Source organism: Peromyscus maniculatus, chromosome 10 (assembly GCF_049852395.1).
Source record: "Peromyscus maniculatus bairdii isolate BWxNUB_F1_BW_parent chromosome 10, HU_Pman_BW_mat_3.1, whole genome shotgun sequence".
NCBI classification, from domain to species: domain Eukaryota; kingdom Metazoa; phylum Chordata; class Mammalia; order Rodentia; family Cricetidae; genus Peromyscus; species Peromyscus maniculatus.
In genome coordinates, this window is record NC_134861.1 from 68467878 (window position 1) to 68484500 (window position 16623).

General features: G+C 46.9%; 1 protein-coding gene across 6 annotated transcripts in view; it reads right to left on the bottom strand.

Annotated features, from left to right (window-relative positions):
• Fryl (FRY like transcription coactivator) overlaps positions 1 to 16623 on the bottom strand; it is a 248956-nt gene that overhangs the window by 201960 nt on the left and 30373 nt on the right. For 5 of the 6 annotated variants that reach the window (XM_076546439.1, XM_076546438.1, XM_076546437.1 and 2 more), the window contains exon 2: positions 2417 to 2592. The exons of the other annotated variant lie outside the window; for it this stretch is intronic. The gene's annotated coding sequence lies outside the window, so the exon portion shown is untranslated. The remainder of the gene's footprint in view (positions 1 to 2416; positions 2593 to 16623) is intronic. 6 annotated transcript variants of the gene reach the window in all.

A 16623-nucleotide genomic window follows, 5' to 3' on the forward strand; every position in this document is an offset into this window, starting at 1 on the left:
TGGTTTGGATAGGAATGGCCCCCATAGATTCACGTGTCTGAATGCTTGGCTCATGGGAACTGACACTACTGGGAGGTGTGGCCTTGTTAGAGGCGGGCTTTGAGGTTTCAGACACTCAAGCCAAGACTAGTGACACTGTCTCTTCCTGCTGCCTGTGGATCCAGATGTAGAACCCTCAGCTCCTTCTCCAGCACCATGCCTGCCTGCACGCCACCATGCTTCTTCCCGACATGATGATAATGGACTGACCTCCAAAACTGTAAGCCAGCCCCAATTAAATGTTTTCCCTTTTAAGAGTTGCCATGGTCGTGGTATCTCTTCACAGCAATAGAAACCCTAAGACAACTCTTGAACTAAAGTGAAGGCACTGATTTCAATATCACAGGAAGGGAACAGTCAGTCCCAAGTCCCAAGCAAAGATGAGGTAGAAGACAGATATGGAGGGACTTGGGAGGTCACAGAACTTGGGGCTCAATCCTAGGGCACTAATGTTAGGTGATTAATTGTTTTCAGCTGCTCCTAGCCTTCTTCGAAATATACCTGTATTTTGTTTTAAGGGCTCTAGGACTGGACTCACTGACTAAGATCTACTGACCCTGGAGAACAGCTAAGGTGAAATAACAGAGACCAGGCAGGCCCAGGAAACAGAAGCACCATGAATGCAGAGAGAACAGCAGAGACGGGAAGAGAAAAACCATCTGGGCCAAGTAAGGAGCACCCGGAGGTCAGCAGACGAGAAGACAGAGAATGCAGGGAGAGAAGGATCAAAGTCACCAACCTGCAAAGAGAAGCACTGAGTGAAAAATATTCTAATAGCAGGTATCTTGTTCCTGTCTCATAACTCACTAATGGACCAAAACTGTCTCACCAGCCGGGAGAGGGAAGAAAGTATATCCTCAATTTTAAAAAATAAATAAATATTCTTTCATTTTGTTCACTGAAGTAACAAGGTATTACATAAAATCTTCTAAGAAATAAATCCACAAATCATTTCATTGACTCATCGCAGGTATGAGAAAACTGACGCCTAGGGCTAATTAGTGTGTGCTCTTTAAAAACCCTAAGTAGTTGATGTAAGAACTAGAGTTGAACCACATGGACCCCTTCTCACTCTACTGCTGAAGACCCCCACTGAATGTCAGGCTTCCTAGCTGGTGACTTCTTTATTATGCTAACAGGCACTAGGTATTTTCATTCATAAATCTCAAGCCTTTGGTAAACACGTGCCAACTGCCTCAAAGGGGGCCCATTTCAAAACCAGTTCGTTTTTAAGGTCTCCCATTTCAGCCATGTGTTCTGTTCAGTCTTCCTCTTCTGCCCTTTCTGCCCAGAGACATGTTATGAGTACACCTCGCATGTGAAGAGGCACACGCGAGGCCATGCACTAAAAAGAGCTGACGTCACACACCTCTCTAGAGATGTCCCTGGAGACACGAACGCCTATCAAGGCCACACCCCAGACTCATGTGTCTGACGGTCGTCAGAGTGATTACACAGAGTCTCCCTCCCCTAGGAAATTAATAAAGCATTTTTTAGGTCTGGGGGTGGGGGTGAGGGTGGTGTCCAGAGTCAACTGACTTGGCATGCAGGGGACCCCGGCTGGCCAGGGTATCCCGCGTGTGCTTGGAAACATGCTGGCATGCTGGGCAGATGCAACGGCAGGTAGTGGACAGCGGCGGCGGGTGAGACACACACCGTGCGGGATACCCTGGCCATCCCCGGGGTCCCCTGAGTGCATATATCATAACACAAGGCCTGCCCAGAACGTGAGCAGTGATGTCCAGTAAGTTGGGGACCCCAGTGGGACAATAGCAGCAAGGGCAAACAGCCATTACACGTTCGCTCTCACTCTGCTTCCCAGCCACTTCCGTTTGCCGTGTCTTTCTACCATGTGATTGTGCCACAGGCAGACAAGCCACGGAGCCATCTGACCACAGCCTGATGCCTCGGAGACCACGGGCCCAAAGAAACCTTTCCTCTCTGTAAGCTGACTTGCTCAAGTATTTTGCCATAGCACTGAAAAGTGACCAAGGCAAGTATGTTTATACGTATTACTCGCTAGTATTAGGTATTATGTTATAGCAGTAAGGCAGTGCAGAAAGGCTGTTTCAAACCCATGCTACTGCTACTTTTAGACGCAGTTCAGAAGAGAGTACCCAAAATAACTCTGACTTATATAAAAAGAGAGAGCCTAGGAAAGGCAGTCCAAAGAACAATCATCTCATGATTCCCATCATCCTTTAAAAGGGCAGGCACCGGTCTGACAACCTGAGTTCCATCCCCAGGACCCACGTGATAGAAGGATAGAACCAACTCCTACCAGTTCCACATGCTTGCATCACACACACACACACACACACACACGCAAAATAAACAAAATTCAATTTTTTTTTGTTTTTTAAGGACACACCCTTACCACTTAGAAATGGATGTTGAGGCACAGAGTTTGTAGAAAAGACACCAGATTTGGAAAGGATCCATCTAGAAACGTTTTCACCCTGGCGCTTGCACTTTACAGGCACTGACGTGGGCACGCTGGGTAAAAGCAGCTGCGACTCTCCATGTGTGAAGCAAAACGCGGAATGTCGAAGGCTGCAAGACAGAAACGCGGGGCGGGTTAGTCCAACCATACGGGTTCAAAACCAAGTCTGTAATGCTTTAGCAGCTGCCATGGGACATGCTACTAATAACATAAGTATTGCAACTGACAGCTTGGTCAGGAACTTGCTTATAAAAAATAAATACATAAATAAGCCGTGTGGAGGTGACGCATGAGCTGGGTGGTAGTGGTGTACATCTTTCTTTTCTTTCTTTTTTTTTTTTTTTTTTTTTTTTTTTGGTTTTTTGGTTTTTCAAGACAGGATTTCTCTGTGTAGTTTTGGTGCCTGTCCTGGAACTCCCTCTGTAGACCAGGCTGGCCCCGAACTCACAGAGATCCGCCTGGCTCTGCCTCCCAAGTGCTGGGATTAAAGGCGTGCGCCATTACTGCCCAGCACAGTGTACATCCCAGCACTCGGGAGGGAGGCAGAGGCAAGCAGAGGCCTGTGAGTGCCAGGCCAATTTAGGCCCCATAGCCAGTTCCAGGCCAGCCAGGGCTGCACAGTAAGAACCTGTCTTAAAAACAAAAAAGTATTTCAGCCATCTATATGGAGATACAAGACAACTCTAATTAACATTCAAGGACTCTAAATTAAATGTTTCTTTCCCGCTGCTACCATCTTTCTCAAGTATGTTACAATCTCAAAGGAAATGGCCAGTCACAGTTACTTATTTCTTGAGGAAGCAGGGTCATAGTAGTGTTCCTTTGCCTTGAGGACACAGCATCTGGGAACTTGGGACAGCCATCCTGGAGCTACCTTTCCTCCTCCACGGGGGGCCCTTAGGGCACAGGTGCTCCACGGTGCTGGGGGTGGTGTCTGGACACTCACAGTGAGGTCTGCAATTAACCAGTGACCTCGGAAATACCATCCTACCCATACAACTGCACACACAGAGTGACAGCTGGACAGCAAGATCAGTGTGGGATCATTGGTAAAAGTAAAACAGACAACAACCCAGAAGGGCGTATTTTTTTTTTTTTTTTTTAAATTGCCTAGGCATTCACACAGCTGCAAAATCCAGATGCACTGTGAACGGCCATGAGGAGACCACCTGGCTGCATTAAAGAAGCAGGCTACAGAACACGGAGTTATATTCTGTCGTTAGGAAAATAGCACGTTAAGCTGGGTGTGGTAGCGCATGCCCATAACGCTAGCACATCACAGGTGGAGGCAGGAGGATCAGGCGTTCTACACAATGCATCGGACGCCAGCGCAGGCTGCAAGAGACCTTGTCTCACATGGAGCTGGTGGTCTCTCCAAGGCCCTAAAAGTTGCATGAGAAATGGGTCAGATGATGACCTGTACAGGACAGTAAAGGGCGTAGGGATTAAGAAGGTAAGGGCTGTTTTATCTTCTGACTGCTGAAACATGTGCCTTTCAGACAGAATTAAACTCAAAACAAGTTCCCCAAATAAGCTGATTCCTCCAGCTTCAGAAAGTCACTCACCCCAGAGTCACTTTTCTGGAAAACCAATGGCTACTTCCCTCCCTGTCCCTAGGGAGGACCCAGTAATCCAACACTGGGTACTAGCACTCCATGCATCCCTGGGTGAGCCTGCCAAACTCTATTCTGGGCACCTTGAAACGCCACTGTTGTCCATCTCCTCACTGTTAGGGAAGGTCCAGGAAGGTACCAAGACACACCGCTAAGACTGAGAACCAACATGTCAGCATGTGAAATGTTCACCGTGCTGACTTGAACTCAAAATGCCTACAAAATTCTATATGCAAATGCGGTATATGTTATTTCAAAAAAAAAAAAAAGGGCAAGAAGTGTCAACATCTGAAGTAGAAAAAAATGAATTATGGTTTACTTGGAAGATATTCCATACATTACATTTAACCTAGAGCTTGTAGCTGAACATGATGGACTCACCCCAAATTCCTCTTGGGGGATTGTTATTTTTATTAGCGCTTTGAGAATTTTGTACAGTGTGCTCTGATTCATATTCATCTCCCTTCCCACTCTTCTCAGATTCACCCCCACTTCCCCATCCGCCTAACTTTGTGTCCGTTGTTTGTTTGTTTGTTTGTTTAACTTGTCAAGACCAATTTGTGCTGCCCAAATATCCTTCAGTGTGCGCCTTCCACTGGAGTGTGGTCCACTTCAGGGACTCCACTCTCAGAGAAAACAAACTGCCCCTCCCTCCCCCAGGAGCTAACAACTGCCAACCGCTCTATGGCTAAGGTGGGATTCAGTCCATGCTGGGATTTGGTCTGGCTCTGGCTCACACAGACCTGGTTGGTGTGTGCCGTCACCACTGCTACAAGTTCATGTGCGCAGTGGCCCTGCTGTGTCTGGAAGACCTCCCCGCAGTCACCCTCTGCCCCGGGCTCCTACCCTCTCCGCTTCTCTTTCACGGTGATCCCGGGGCCCTGGGAGGAGGGTTCAGTATACACATTCCCTTTAGAGCTGAGCACTGTGCATTCTGGTGTTTTCGGTGCCCCAGCAAATTGTGGGTCTCTGTGTTGATCACCAACTGCTCCAAAGAGAAACTTCTCTGTTTTTACTCTGTCCCTGAACCACTCTGATACAGTATTAAAACAAAACAAACAAACAAAAAACCAAAGATTAAAAAAAGGAGAAAACCCTGTCTCAAAAAATTAAAAAAATTAAAAAAGAATGAAAGAGGCATTCTTTAGTAAATTTAAAATACTTTCAAAAATAATGTGCAGAAATGTTTCTCAGCAAAAAAAAAAGCAAAACATAAAAATTGGTTTATTCACATTAGTATTACAGTAGACACTAATATAGTTATACAGTACATGTATATTCAACATAAACTACACATACAGTAAACACTTGGTATATGCTGAATTGCTACCAGTAGCAAGGGTTCTTCTGAGGAACAGTCACAATGCCAAGCTAAATTCAAAATATCGAGGGAAAATACTTCTATTCCTCGGCAGTGGTCTTAAATATATGATGTTTCTCTTACACTTTTCTCCAAACAGCTGTTGTTATAATGATGATCAGAAAATCCACTTTTAAAATCTCACGAGGAAGGTGTTACAGATGAGTGTCTGTGTCCCGTCCCCAAACTCACATTCTGATATACTAACATCAGTGAAGGAGGTGGGACTTCCAGGGGAAGTCAGGTCATGAAGGTGGAGTCCCCGGAAGGGGAATGGTCCCGTTCCTAAAGGCACAGGAGAGCTGGCTTCCTCTATCTACCAAACCAGGAAGTGGGCTCTCACCAGACATCAGATCTGCCTTGACCATAGACTTCTCCACCCCCATGACTGTGAGAAACTAATTTGACTCGGCAGTCTACGGTATTCCACGGTCACATTCCAAGCTGACTAAGGCTAATGGCACTAAGCAACAAGGCTAAAACCCTCCCATACTACTAGTGGGAACAAAAAAGTCAAGAGGCAATTCCAGAAAACTTATGTGATCCTCAAAGGATAAACACCACTCAGGAATTCAAACACAAAATGAAAATATATACCCCCACAAAAATGCATGTTCATCGTACCATTTTATACAATTGCCAGATGGTAGAAATAACCCAAATGTCACCTCTCAATGACTGGATGAGTAAAACTGAGGCATGTGAGCCTATTGGAGCATTACACTACCACAGAAAGAAATAATGTACTGATATGTGTCACACAATGGGTGATCTGTAAAATATACAGATGAAAGAAAGAAGCGGATACGCAGAATGGACAAATCTCCACACAGAGAAAGTCAATGAGCAGGTGTCTAGGAACAGAAAAAAAAAGAGAGAGAGAAATGATGAAAATGTAACAATCAACTGTGAGGTGGGTGTTCAAGTCTGTGAAGTCACAGTAGCCACAGTTGTATACTTTAAGTTGGTGATTCATAGTGGTGTGTGGATTACATCTCAATAAAACGGTTTCTTTCTAAAAAAAATAATAATAATAAACTATACTCAAACTTCTTTATCAATAGCCCAATGTCTGCCACATCATTTGTTACCCTGCACCTCTGTAGAACGGGAAAGCCTTGTCTAAACTAACACCAGACTCCTGTCAACCATGGTGTCTGGATTTCAGCTTCCACAGAGGCTATCGGAGTCAGAGGGTCCAATCTCATTTTTCTCCTAACAGAACTACATGCCAGCCATTTGCTCTATAATCTGCTAAGATCAGTCGTATTTCTTATAATTATATAATTTAGTCAAGTTATTACAATCAAGAATGAGTGAGAAAAGAAAATGCTTTGTCTGTAAAAATGAACTTTTATGATCTAAAGGAAATCACTCTAAAACACATCGTACAGAAAATGCCTTGACTGTTATTTCAAAAGATTAGCAAATTTAAAATATTTATATATTTAGTCATAAAATGTTTAAAGTATGTACTTTCCACCTTATTTCAAAAAAGTTTTCTTTTTTGTTGTGTGTGTCTGTGCATTGTGTATGTGTGTTCACATGTACGATCACGCGTGTGCATATAAAAGCCTGAAGTTGTCTCGACTTCAATGTCTTCCTTCATCTCTGCAATTTATTCCCTGACACGAGGTTTCTCTGAATCAAGAGCTCATCAATTCTGCCTGTACTAGCTAAGTAGCTCTCTCTGAGGAGTTCCTGCCTTTGCCTCCCAAGTCCTAGAGTTACAGGTGGCCACACACCTTCCCTACTTTGAAATGAGTGCTGAGGTCCAAACTGTGGTCCTCATGGTTGCTTGGCAAGGACTTTATCCTCTGAGCCCCTTAAATTAGTTTGCTATTAAATAATCGACTGCCAGTATATTATACAACAAATATTGTATAAGAAAGCCTCTGAAGTTATTGGGGTGGGGAAGTGTTGTTGGTTTCATGTTGCTTTAAAAATAGGAAGTCATGTGGCCCAGGTGGGCCTCAGCTTGGACCCCTAATTCCTCCTGTTTTCATCTTCAAAGTGCTAGCTAGGGTCATCACCAGGCCTAGCTGTAGAAGTTATTTTTCTAAAGCGTGCCTGACCCTGCTGAGTACCCTCTGAAGACACCTAACCTGTCAAGCCTCCACACCTGCGGGGGAGGGGGGTACCCCCCACTCCCACATTTCCCCAAGAGTGCTCTTGAGTGAGAGTAGCAGGAAATATTAGATAGAAGGATTTAGAGTGTGGAGATAAACAGATAGAAAATACAGGATAGCCACAACAGGGGCTGGAACCTATTTCAAAGGGCCCCGACTGTCTCTGCCCTAGGATATTTATAGAAATGCCAAGGGGTGGGGCAAAAAAACCCACCCCCACCCCCCACCCCCGGGCACAGTCAAGTGCAGACCATCTCAAACACCTGCACTCAGGCCTGTGGTCCAATCATCCTCTCCATGCAGACCTGCTGGGTAAAGCCACTAGGAAACTGTGAATGGGCTCCCGCAACCCCCATCATCTCAAGGACACTCCATCTCTTCAACTGGAAGCAGCTGCCCAAGGTCAACCCTGCTCAGTCAACTCAAGACCACTGGAGTCCCCTCTTCCCAGGTGCTTCACCCCCCAGACAGTTTATCTCTAATCCTGCTTTGCAAAGCTAAATTGCATCTCGCCTATATATATTCAGGTGACCATTATGTCAAAAAGAAGCCCGCAGAACTGGAAAACCTTCCTCACTCATTTACATTCATTCATGTAAAAGCTCCATGGCCATAATCTCCTCCTAAGACCACACATCTCCACCTCCCCTTTTTAAAAAATTATTCTCACACTATTATTGTTGGGTTTTTGCTGTTGTTGTTGAGGAAGATGCTCTCTCCCTCCATCATATGGGTTCCAAGGTCATACGCAACCCAGGTCCATCAGGCTTGACGACAAGTACCTTTCTTTACCTGCTCAGCCATCTCGACAGCCTGCCTTTCTTGTGACTCAACTTACTCAATCGACTCTGTCATATGAGTTGTGACTCCCAGTGCCTGTAGTACTGAAATAGAAAACATTCTTCCACTTGACTGCAAGAGAAGGTCATGTGGGAACCCCACTGGGTCTCTGGCCTGCCTTCTTTAGGGACCTTCCTGTATCTCGGGCATTGCTTCCTAAGGCACCATGTTGCCATCGGTGCCTACCAGCCAGTAGTGGGGTGCACTGCCCTGGGTTGGGGGGGGGGGGGGGAGATTGTAACAAAAGAGACAAAACCACCGATCTACCTCCCTAATGTTCTCTAGACTCAGCTTCATACAAAGATATCCCACACAGTCCTCCACCCTCATCTGCCGGCCCCTTTCTGCTAACTGGAATGTCCTGCCTTTGTGTCTGCGAACTGAAGCACTTCTGAAATTGTTTTTAAAGTGGAAAGCCACTTACCCACTCAAGAGCCTTAGGCTTCTCAACTGCCAAGTGAGAACAATGCCTTCAAGGGCTATTTCCTAACGATTCGAAAGGACCCTAGCAGTATCCTGAGTATTGTTTAGGGTAAACTTAGAACAATAGCTGGCAGGTGTCAATCAACAGTTCTGTGTTGTTGTTCCACGAACACAATGAGAACCCAAGAAATATTTTCTCAATCGGCAGAACAATAGAGAATGTCTTTTCCAGCCACCCGGCTCTCCAAAGAACAGTCTGCGGCTTGACACCTCTGAGGAGAGAAGAGTTTCCACTGGAACGTTCATCTTATGGGAATCTCAAAGACCCCAAATTCGAGAACAGAGACAGACCCACTACATGATGGGTCGTGATTCACTAATACATGGGGAAAATGAGAAGGAGGGGGGGGAGGATGGAGTCATCGTGTGTGTGTGTGTGTGTGTGTGTGTGTGTGTGTGTACGGTGTGATGGACATTTAACACAACCTTTGTGGCCATCACGGGTGGTTTTCAGTTCACACCAGGTATTCACATCACTGTCCAGCCACCACCAGCATCTGACTCCAGGACCCTCTTCACCTTGCAAAACTCAGTACCCATGACACAGTGATGTCCCGTTTCCCTGCTCTGGCCTCCTGCAACCGCCCACCTACCTACTGTCTCGGTGAACTAATGACTGGAGGTATCTATCTCACACGACTGGAATCACAGCTACCTGCCCTCTGGGGCCTGGCTTATATCACCAAGCACAATGTCTTCAAGGTTTATACATGTTATTTTGTTTTTCAACAAGATCTTCAAGACCACGGCTTAAGTACACTGTAACTGACGTATATTACTGGCACTGCCCTGAAGATCTGGATGACTTGGGGGGGGGGGCACTCCTCACTTGACTGTGGGCATCATGCCAAGTGCTCGGGCAGGTGCGTTTCCCACACCTCTTAATTAAGCCCACACGACTCTAAGGAGGTAGTTACTGAGACTCTCAACCAACAACTGAGAAAAGGGGTTCTGAAGAACTCTCAGCGTGAAACGGGGACACTATTGCCACTTGCATCACCAGCTCAACCAGCATGCTTATATCCATGTATTCAACTCCTTAACTGTCTGTATGGAAAGTCATTGTTACTTTAACCCATGGGGATTAGAAGATGGCAAGGCAGCACGGACTGAGTGACATCACAAAGGGAATGTGTCCCCTGTGCCTGTTACACACAGGTAGGTGCTCTTTGAATCGGTGCATCACTACACCATTCAGAAGATAACAGGTTTGTAACGAAACTGTATCTACGCATCACTACACCACTCAGAAGGTAACAGGTTTGTAACGAAACTGTATCTACACATCACTACACCATTCAGAAGGTAACAGGTTTGTAACGAAACTGTATCTACACATCACTACACCACTCAGAAGGTAACAGGTTTGTAACGAAACTGTATCTACACATCACTACACCATTCAGAAGGTAACAGGTTTGTAACGAAACTGTATCTACACATCACTACACCACTCAGAAGGTAACAGGTTTGTAACGAAACTGTATCTACACATCACTACACCACTCAGAAGGTAACAGGTTTGTAACGAAACTGTATCTACACATCACTACACCACTCAGAAGGTAACAGGTTTGTAACAAAACTGTCTCTATGCATCACTACACCATTCAGAAGGTAACAGATTTGTAACGAAACTGTCTCTACGCATCACTACACCATTCAGAAGTTAACAGGTTTGTAACGAAACTGTATCTACACATCACTACACCATTCAGAAGGGCACAACTTTGTAAAAAAAAAAAAAAAAAACTGGATCTATGGAGTACACGATTACAACGCACACATCAGCTCTGGCCTTTCTGAAACTCTTGTCCATGAATGTTTTTCTTAGATGCTCAGAAAGCAGAAGGCATGGTTACTGCCAGACACTTTTAGGGTTTGCTCCTGGATACAGAATCAGAGACCGTCAAACACAGAGATGGAAGATAAAACCCTAATCCAGAAATCCAGTGTTTCAGAAAGGCAAATATAAATCTATCATATCCTTGTTTTTCTACAACTTTTTCTGTTTTGTTTTGTTTTGAGACAGGGTTTCTCTGTGTAGCCCTGGCTGTCCTGGAACTCACCCTGTAGACCAGGCTAGCCTTGTTGAGACAAGAGTTTCTCTGTGTAATCCTGCCTGTCCTAGAACTCACTCTATAGACCAGGTTGGCCTTGAACTCACAGAGATCCACCTGCCTCTGCCTCCCACATGCTGGGATTAAAGGCGTGCATCACCACCACCTGGCCTGAATTTTTGTTTTCAAACAAACTACCTAAAACTCTCATTTTTAGCTCAGCGTGACCAATAAGACTGTATATACACACCTCAAGTATATTTCTTACATCGTTAAGGTTTGAATCTGAAGTAGCTTCCATGAGCTCAAGGTCTAGACTCTCGTTCTCGGGTGGGTGGTGTCATTTTGGGAGGCTGTGGGGTCAATAGGAGAAGAAGCCTAGCTTGCAGAAGTCAGTCACTAGAAGTGGGCCTCAGGGGTGGCCCCCGGCCCGGGTCGAGCTCTCTGATTCCTGGTCCACAGTGATCCAGTCAGCCCCCGCCCCCGGCCACAGGCTCCAGCACCATCAATTGAACTGTTCCTCCCTGCCTTCCCCACCATGATGGACTGCAATCCTCTGAAACCGTGAGTCACAAGTAAAAGTTTCTGTCACCGATGGTGGTCACAGCGACGTAAAAGTGACGGTGTAAGTAATAGCTACATAGACACAAATGTGCATTTCTCCCTTTTCCCTTCGGAATGAAGCATCCTACATTGCTCATTTTCTCCCTTACAGTTAATTAAAACTATTATGTTTGAAAGTTATTAAAAACTAAATACATACTTTCTAACTTCCTTAAGTTAGCTTCCTCCTCAGGCTAATGATGAAAACCACATCGAGAATGTAAAATGGTGTGGAAAGAAACTGGGTTCTCTTAAGGGCTTCAATAAATCCCTACTTACAATCAAAGTCTACATGTCCCATTAAACTGTTGTTTTCAGAAAGTAATTTCTTTTGATCACAGCATGAAAAATGCTAGTCAGTTAAAAGAGGAAAAAAAAATACTGTGTTCACAAAATAACTTTATCCTCACCCATGCTAGAAGCCAGCGGTTTCCTTTCTGTGGGAAACAATAGCCCTTGGGAAACACATTCCCTGCTAAATGTCTTTGGCATTTTCCACACACAATTGGTTCAACTTCCTAATAATCACCATTTACCAGAAATGTGAACGATAAAAATCTATCATGATACACAATGAGACTAGGCAAGCCAAAAGGAGATAGAGAAGAAAATCTGCAAAGGCTCCCTGAAGACAGGGGAGTAAAAACTCCCAAGCCAACACAAACATCTCCCAGCTCCTGTTTAAGACTGAGAACGGCAGTTTTAAGGTGACAAAATCTGGTCCTTTCTCCCTTCTGAAGGAGGGCTCACCCCATCAGCATGCCCACACCTTATAAACATCCCCTCTGCCTGAAGGAGCAGGGGGAAGCCCCTCAGCTACTTCCACATTTTTGTCTCCTTTTATGATAAAAACCTTCCAAACAGTGGTCTTTGTTTAGTATTTCATTCTCTCCTTCACCCAGGCCACCTGGACCAACCATGGGAATCGATGTTGTCAATGCTCTCCACAGCTCATGAAACTCAGAGGTCTGAATCCAGCCCGAATCTTCGGTGGACTCAAAGGCAGCATGTCTCTCTCCATATTTCAAAACAGGTTCTTCCCTCGGACTACAAAATGCCACGCGCTATCCTAGCTTTATTTTGCCTGTTTTACGAGACCAGGGTCTTGCTATGTAGATCGTGCTGGCTTTGCAGTCCATCCCGCTGCCTCAGCCTCGGGAATGCTAGGATCAGCCATGTAGCACGACAAACCAAAAGAAATCCTTCTGCTTTTCCTCTGCTTCTTCTCCAACTCCGATTAACAGGACAACCCACGGTCAGTCCCCGACCTCCTGCCCACTGAACATTACCTCCGTGGCCAGCTCCCCAGAGGGCTGACATTCAAATCTGGCTATGCCTGATTCAAATCTGGTTATGCCAGTACAGAGCTGGTCTCTGTGACCCAGGCCTCCCCCTTATAACCACCAGCCTCACAAACGCATTATCCATGTGGACTCATCTAAAGGACCCCAAACGCAACTCTTACTATACCCAAATCTTCGCCTCTCCCTGGTATGGTGCCTTCGCAAACACTGCCACGGTTCTTCAGATTGCTAAGGCCACGTACCCCAGACACACCCCCTTTCTTTTCCACACACTCCCACCAACAACCCAACAGTTCTGTCCTTAAATTAGCGTCTTTCCCAAACCTGGCCATTTCTCTCCTCGTCTGCTGCTACTTCAGGCCCTGCCAGGGTTCTCTCTGGCTTAAACCCATCCTTAGCACCCTGTGGGCTTCACGTTTCGCATACTGAGGAAATACATGAGCTCTCTTTTCCCCCCACTCTGGCCACACCAGCTTTAGAACACCAGTTAGAACAAATCCCCAGAGACCCCGCCTGTGCCACAGGCCCCCTCCCTCCACCCAGACCACTGAAAATGTCATCTCCCCAAAGAGGCCTCATGGACAGACAGCGCTACCCAAACTAAGAACTGCTCACCATGCTCTCAATAACCCGACTTTTCACTCTATCTCCAACTGCCCACCTGATGAAGCGGACACTCCCAGGACAGCCGTTTACCATCACGGATGAATCCCCTTACTCCACGGACTCAATAACCAACTGTTGCTTGGGTAAACCCTGCCAGCGATGGCACTAACTTTAAAACCATTCAGTGTCCTGCTAATGCTTTACTCAATAAAATGAATCCTGAATGTCAACAATGCCCTACAATTCCATGTAGCTTGCTTCTGAAGTGTGGTAAGCAGCCCAGAGTAACTGCAAGAGAGCTGAGCTTGTCTGAGACCTTCAATGCCTTTGTGAAGCTTTCCTTCCGTGTTGAGAGGCACCCCAATGTCTCCAGAAAACGACATATTTTCAACTGGCTCCTCTCTGCCTGCGAAGTAACTCCATCAAGCGACATGCACTCAGAGGACGACCTGAGGTAACCTTGTTTCCTGTTCCAATGCCCACCCCCGCCCACCCCCAGTGACCACCACAAAAGAAACTATCCAAACAGTTTAACAATTAGAAAGGGAAAACACCCCACTCCGCACCTAAAGTTGAGTTTGTTGGGGGTTTTGTTGTTTGTTTTGTTTTGTTTTTACACGTACTTATTTACTTATTGGCAGCTGGGGGCACGTGCACGCCATAGTGTAGGTGTGGTGGTCGGAGGGCAAATTTCAGGAGTCAGTTCTCGCCTTCCACTGTGTGGGTCCTGCAGCTTCAACTCAAGTCCTTAGATGCTAAGTCACTGAACTGGCCCACATCATGAATTTCTACAAAAGTACTTTAAGGAGGAAGGTGGGGAGAGAGGGGAGGGGAGGAGAGAGGAGGGGATCAGGGGAGGAGGGAAGAGGAGAGGAGGGGAGGGGATCAGAAGAGGGAAGGGGATCAGGGGAAGGGAGGAGGGGAGGGGATCAGGGGAGAAGAGGAGAGAGAAGGGGATGAGGGGAGGAGGGGAGGGGAGGAGAGGAGAGGGGAGGTGAGAGGAAGGGATCAGGGGAAGAGAGGAGGAGAGGGGAGGGGAGGAGAGAGAAGGGGAGGAGGGAGGGGAGGAGAAAGGAGATCAGGGGAGGAGGGGAAGAGAGGGGAGGGGAGGGGATCAGGAGAAGAGAGGGGATCAGGAGAGGGGAGGGGATCAGGAGAAGGGAGGAGGGGAGAGGAGGGGAGAGGATCAGGGGAGAAGATGAGGAAAGAGGAGGGGATCAGGGGAGGAGGGGAGGAGAGGGGAGGGGAGGGGAGATGAAGGGAGGGGATCAGGAGAGGGGAGGGAAGAGGAGGGGAGGGGAGGGGACAGGAGAAGGAAGGAGGGGAGGGGAGGAGGGGAGGGGGTCAGGGGAAGGAAGGAGGGGAGGGGAGGAGGAGAGGGGAGGGCAGAGCTCCCCACCCTGGCCAGGCGGTTATTATCTGCTCTGGTCTGATAGCCTCCTGCCAGTTCACACTTCTGAGATGGGGCCCCCAAGAAAACAGCCCGAGCTCCACCCCACCCTCCACCACGTTTGGTAAGCTAAATATAGCCTGCAATCTTCAACTGACACGTCTACCGTGAGAGAAATGAAAGAAGTACTACACACTGGTCACAGCCAAGCAATGGCCCAGCTGGGCCGGTTGGTTCCCCGGCTCCAGTCACTGTGTGTGAGGAGCACTCCCTCACCGTGTGAGGAGAGCCCGTAAAAGGAAAGAGAGGCAAATGCTGAACTCCCATATAAGCAGCTCGCCCTCAAAGGTGTGAAGGCAGAAACGTTTGCTTTCTAAGACAGCTGTTCCTTGGGGGGACAATCAGACTGGTTGATGAAAACACAAAGAAGGGGCCTGGAGAGACGGCTCGATAGTTAAGAGCACGGACTGCTCTTCCAGAAGACCTGTCCCAGCACACACAACTGGCTCACAACTCCGATCCCAGGGGACCCAACACCCTCTCCTGGCCTCGTCAGGCACCAAGCATATGCATACAAATGTGGGCAAAACATCCATACGCCTAAGATGAAAAACAAACAAATAATGAAAGCACCAATGAGGGCTGAGAAGTGGCTCTGGAGAGCAAGCGTGCTCGCTATGCGGGCATCCAGACCTGGGGACGGCTTCCCATGGAAACATGAGGGCTTCAGTTTTAGAGGCCCGGAGTCTACAGAAGAAGCTGGGCATTGTGGGACGCGGCTCTAATCCCACCTCGGAGGAGGTGGAGACAGACGAGGTCCTGGAGCTCACCGGCCAGCCAGCCTAGCTAAATTGGTGAGCCCTGGGTTCTGGGAGAGACCCTGTCTCAAAACATAAGGTTGAGAGCAACTGGAAAAGATACCCAACATTGGCTTCTGGCCTCCATATACTCACAGACACCTGTGCACTCGCGTGCGTGCGTGCGTACCACACAAACGCCAAGATAAAAACTTATCGCAAGGTTTGTAAATGTCCATGGTGAACTCTAAGGTGACTGACTTGGTAAATTAACATTCCTTTCAGTCTTGTTTGTCATTTTCAGGGAGCTGGTCTGTGGGAGTACTTAATTTCACTGACGTAGCGGATACTGACATAATTGGATTGTGCTGGCTTGCACAGAACACCAGGAGTCCTAAGCTGGTCTACAGTAGGGAATGACTGAGAATATCCTATATCGACTGTCATAAAGACAATGTTTTAGGTGGAAAGGGGGTCTAGGAACCAAGTCCGGGAACACCCAGTAAGAACAAGGAAAGAAAGCTGAGGACAAGCCAATGAAGTCAGAGGCAGTCCTTGACAGTGTGGGATCCTGGAAGCCAAGTACCTCCAAACATGGCTAGGGTTTGCCATTTTGATAGGATCTACAACCACCTAGGAGACAAGTCACCAGACACACCGGGAGGCCTCTGATTGTGACTGTGACAGGTTATCTTGATTAGATGGGAAGCAAAACAAATTCAGACCATCTGACAGACAGGTGAGCTGAGGGTTCAGAAAGGTCTAACTAAGGCTGGTCCATGACTAAAGCTTCTCCCTGGAGGGGAGAAAGTACAGAGGCACCCTCTGTGGGACAATTCTTCCAACTTTTCTCTCTTAAACCTCTCAACAAATACCTGTGTGGTGGCTGGTCTTATGTGTCATCGTTGGCTAGGCACGGTGCCAAGGTGGTTGAGCACATGTCTAATGTGAGATTA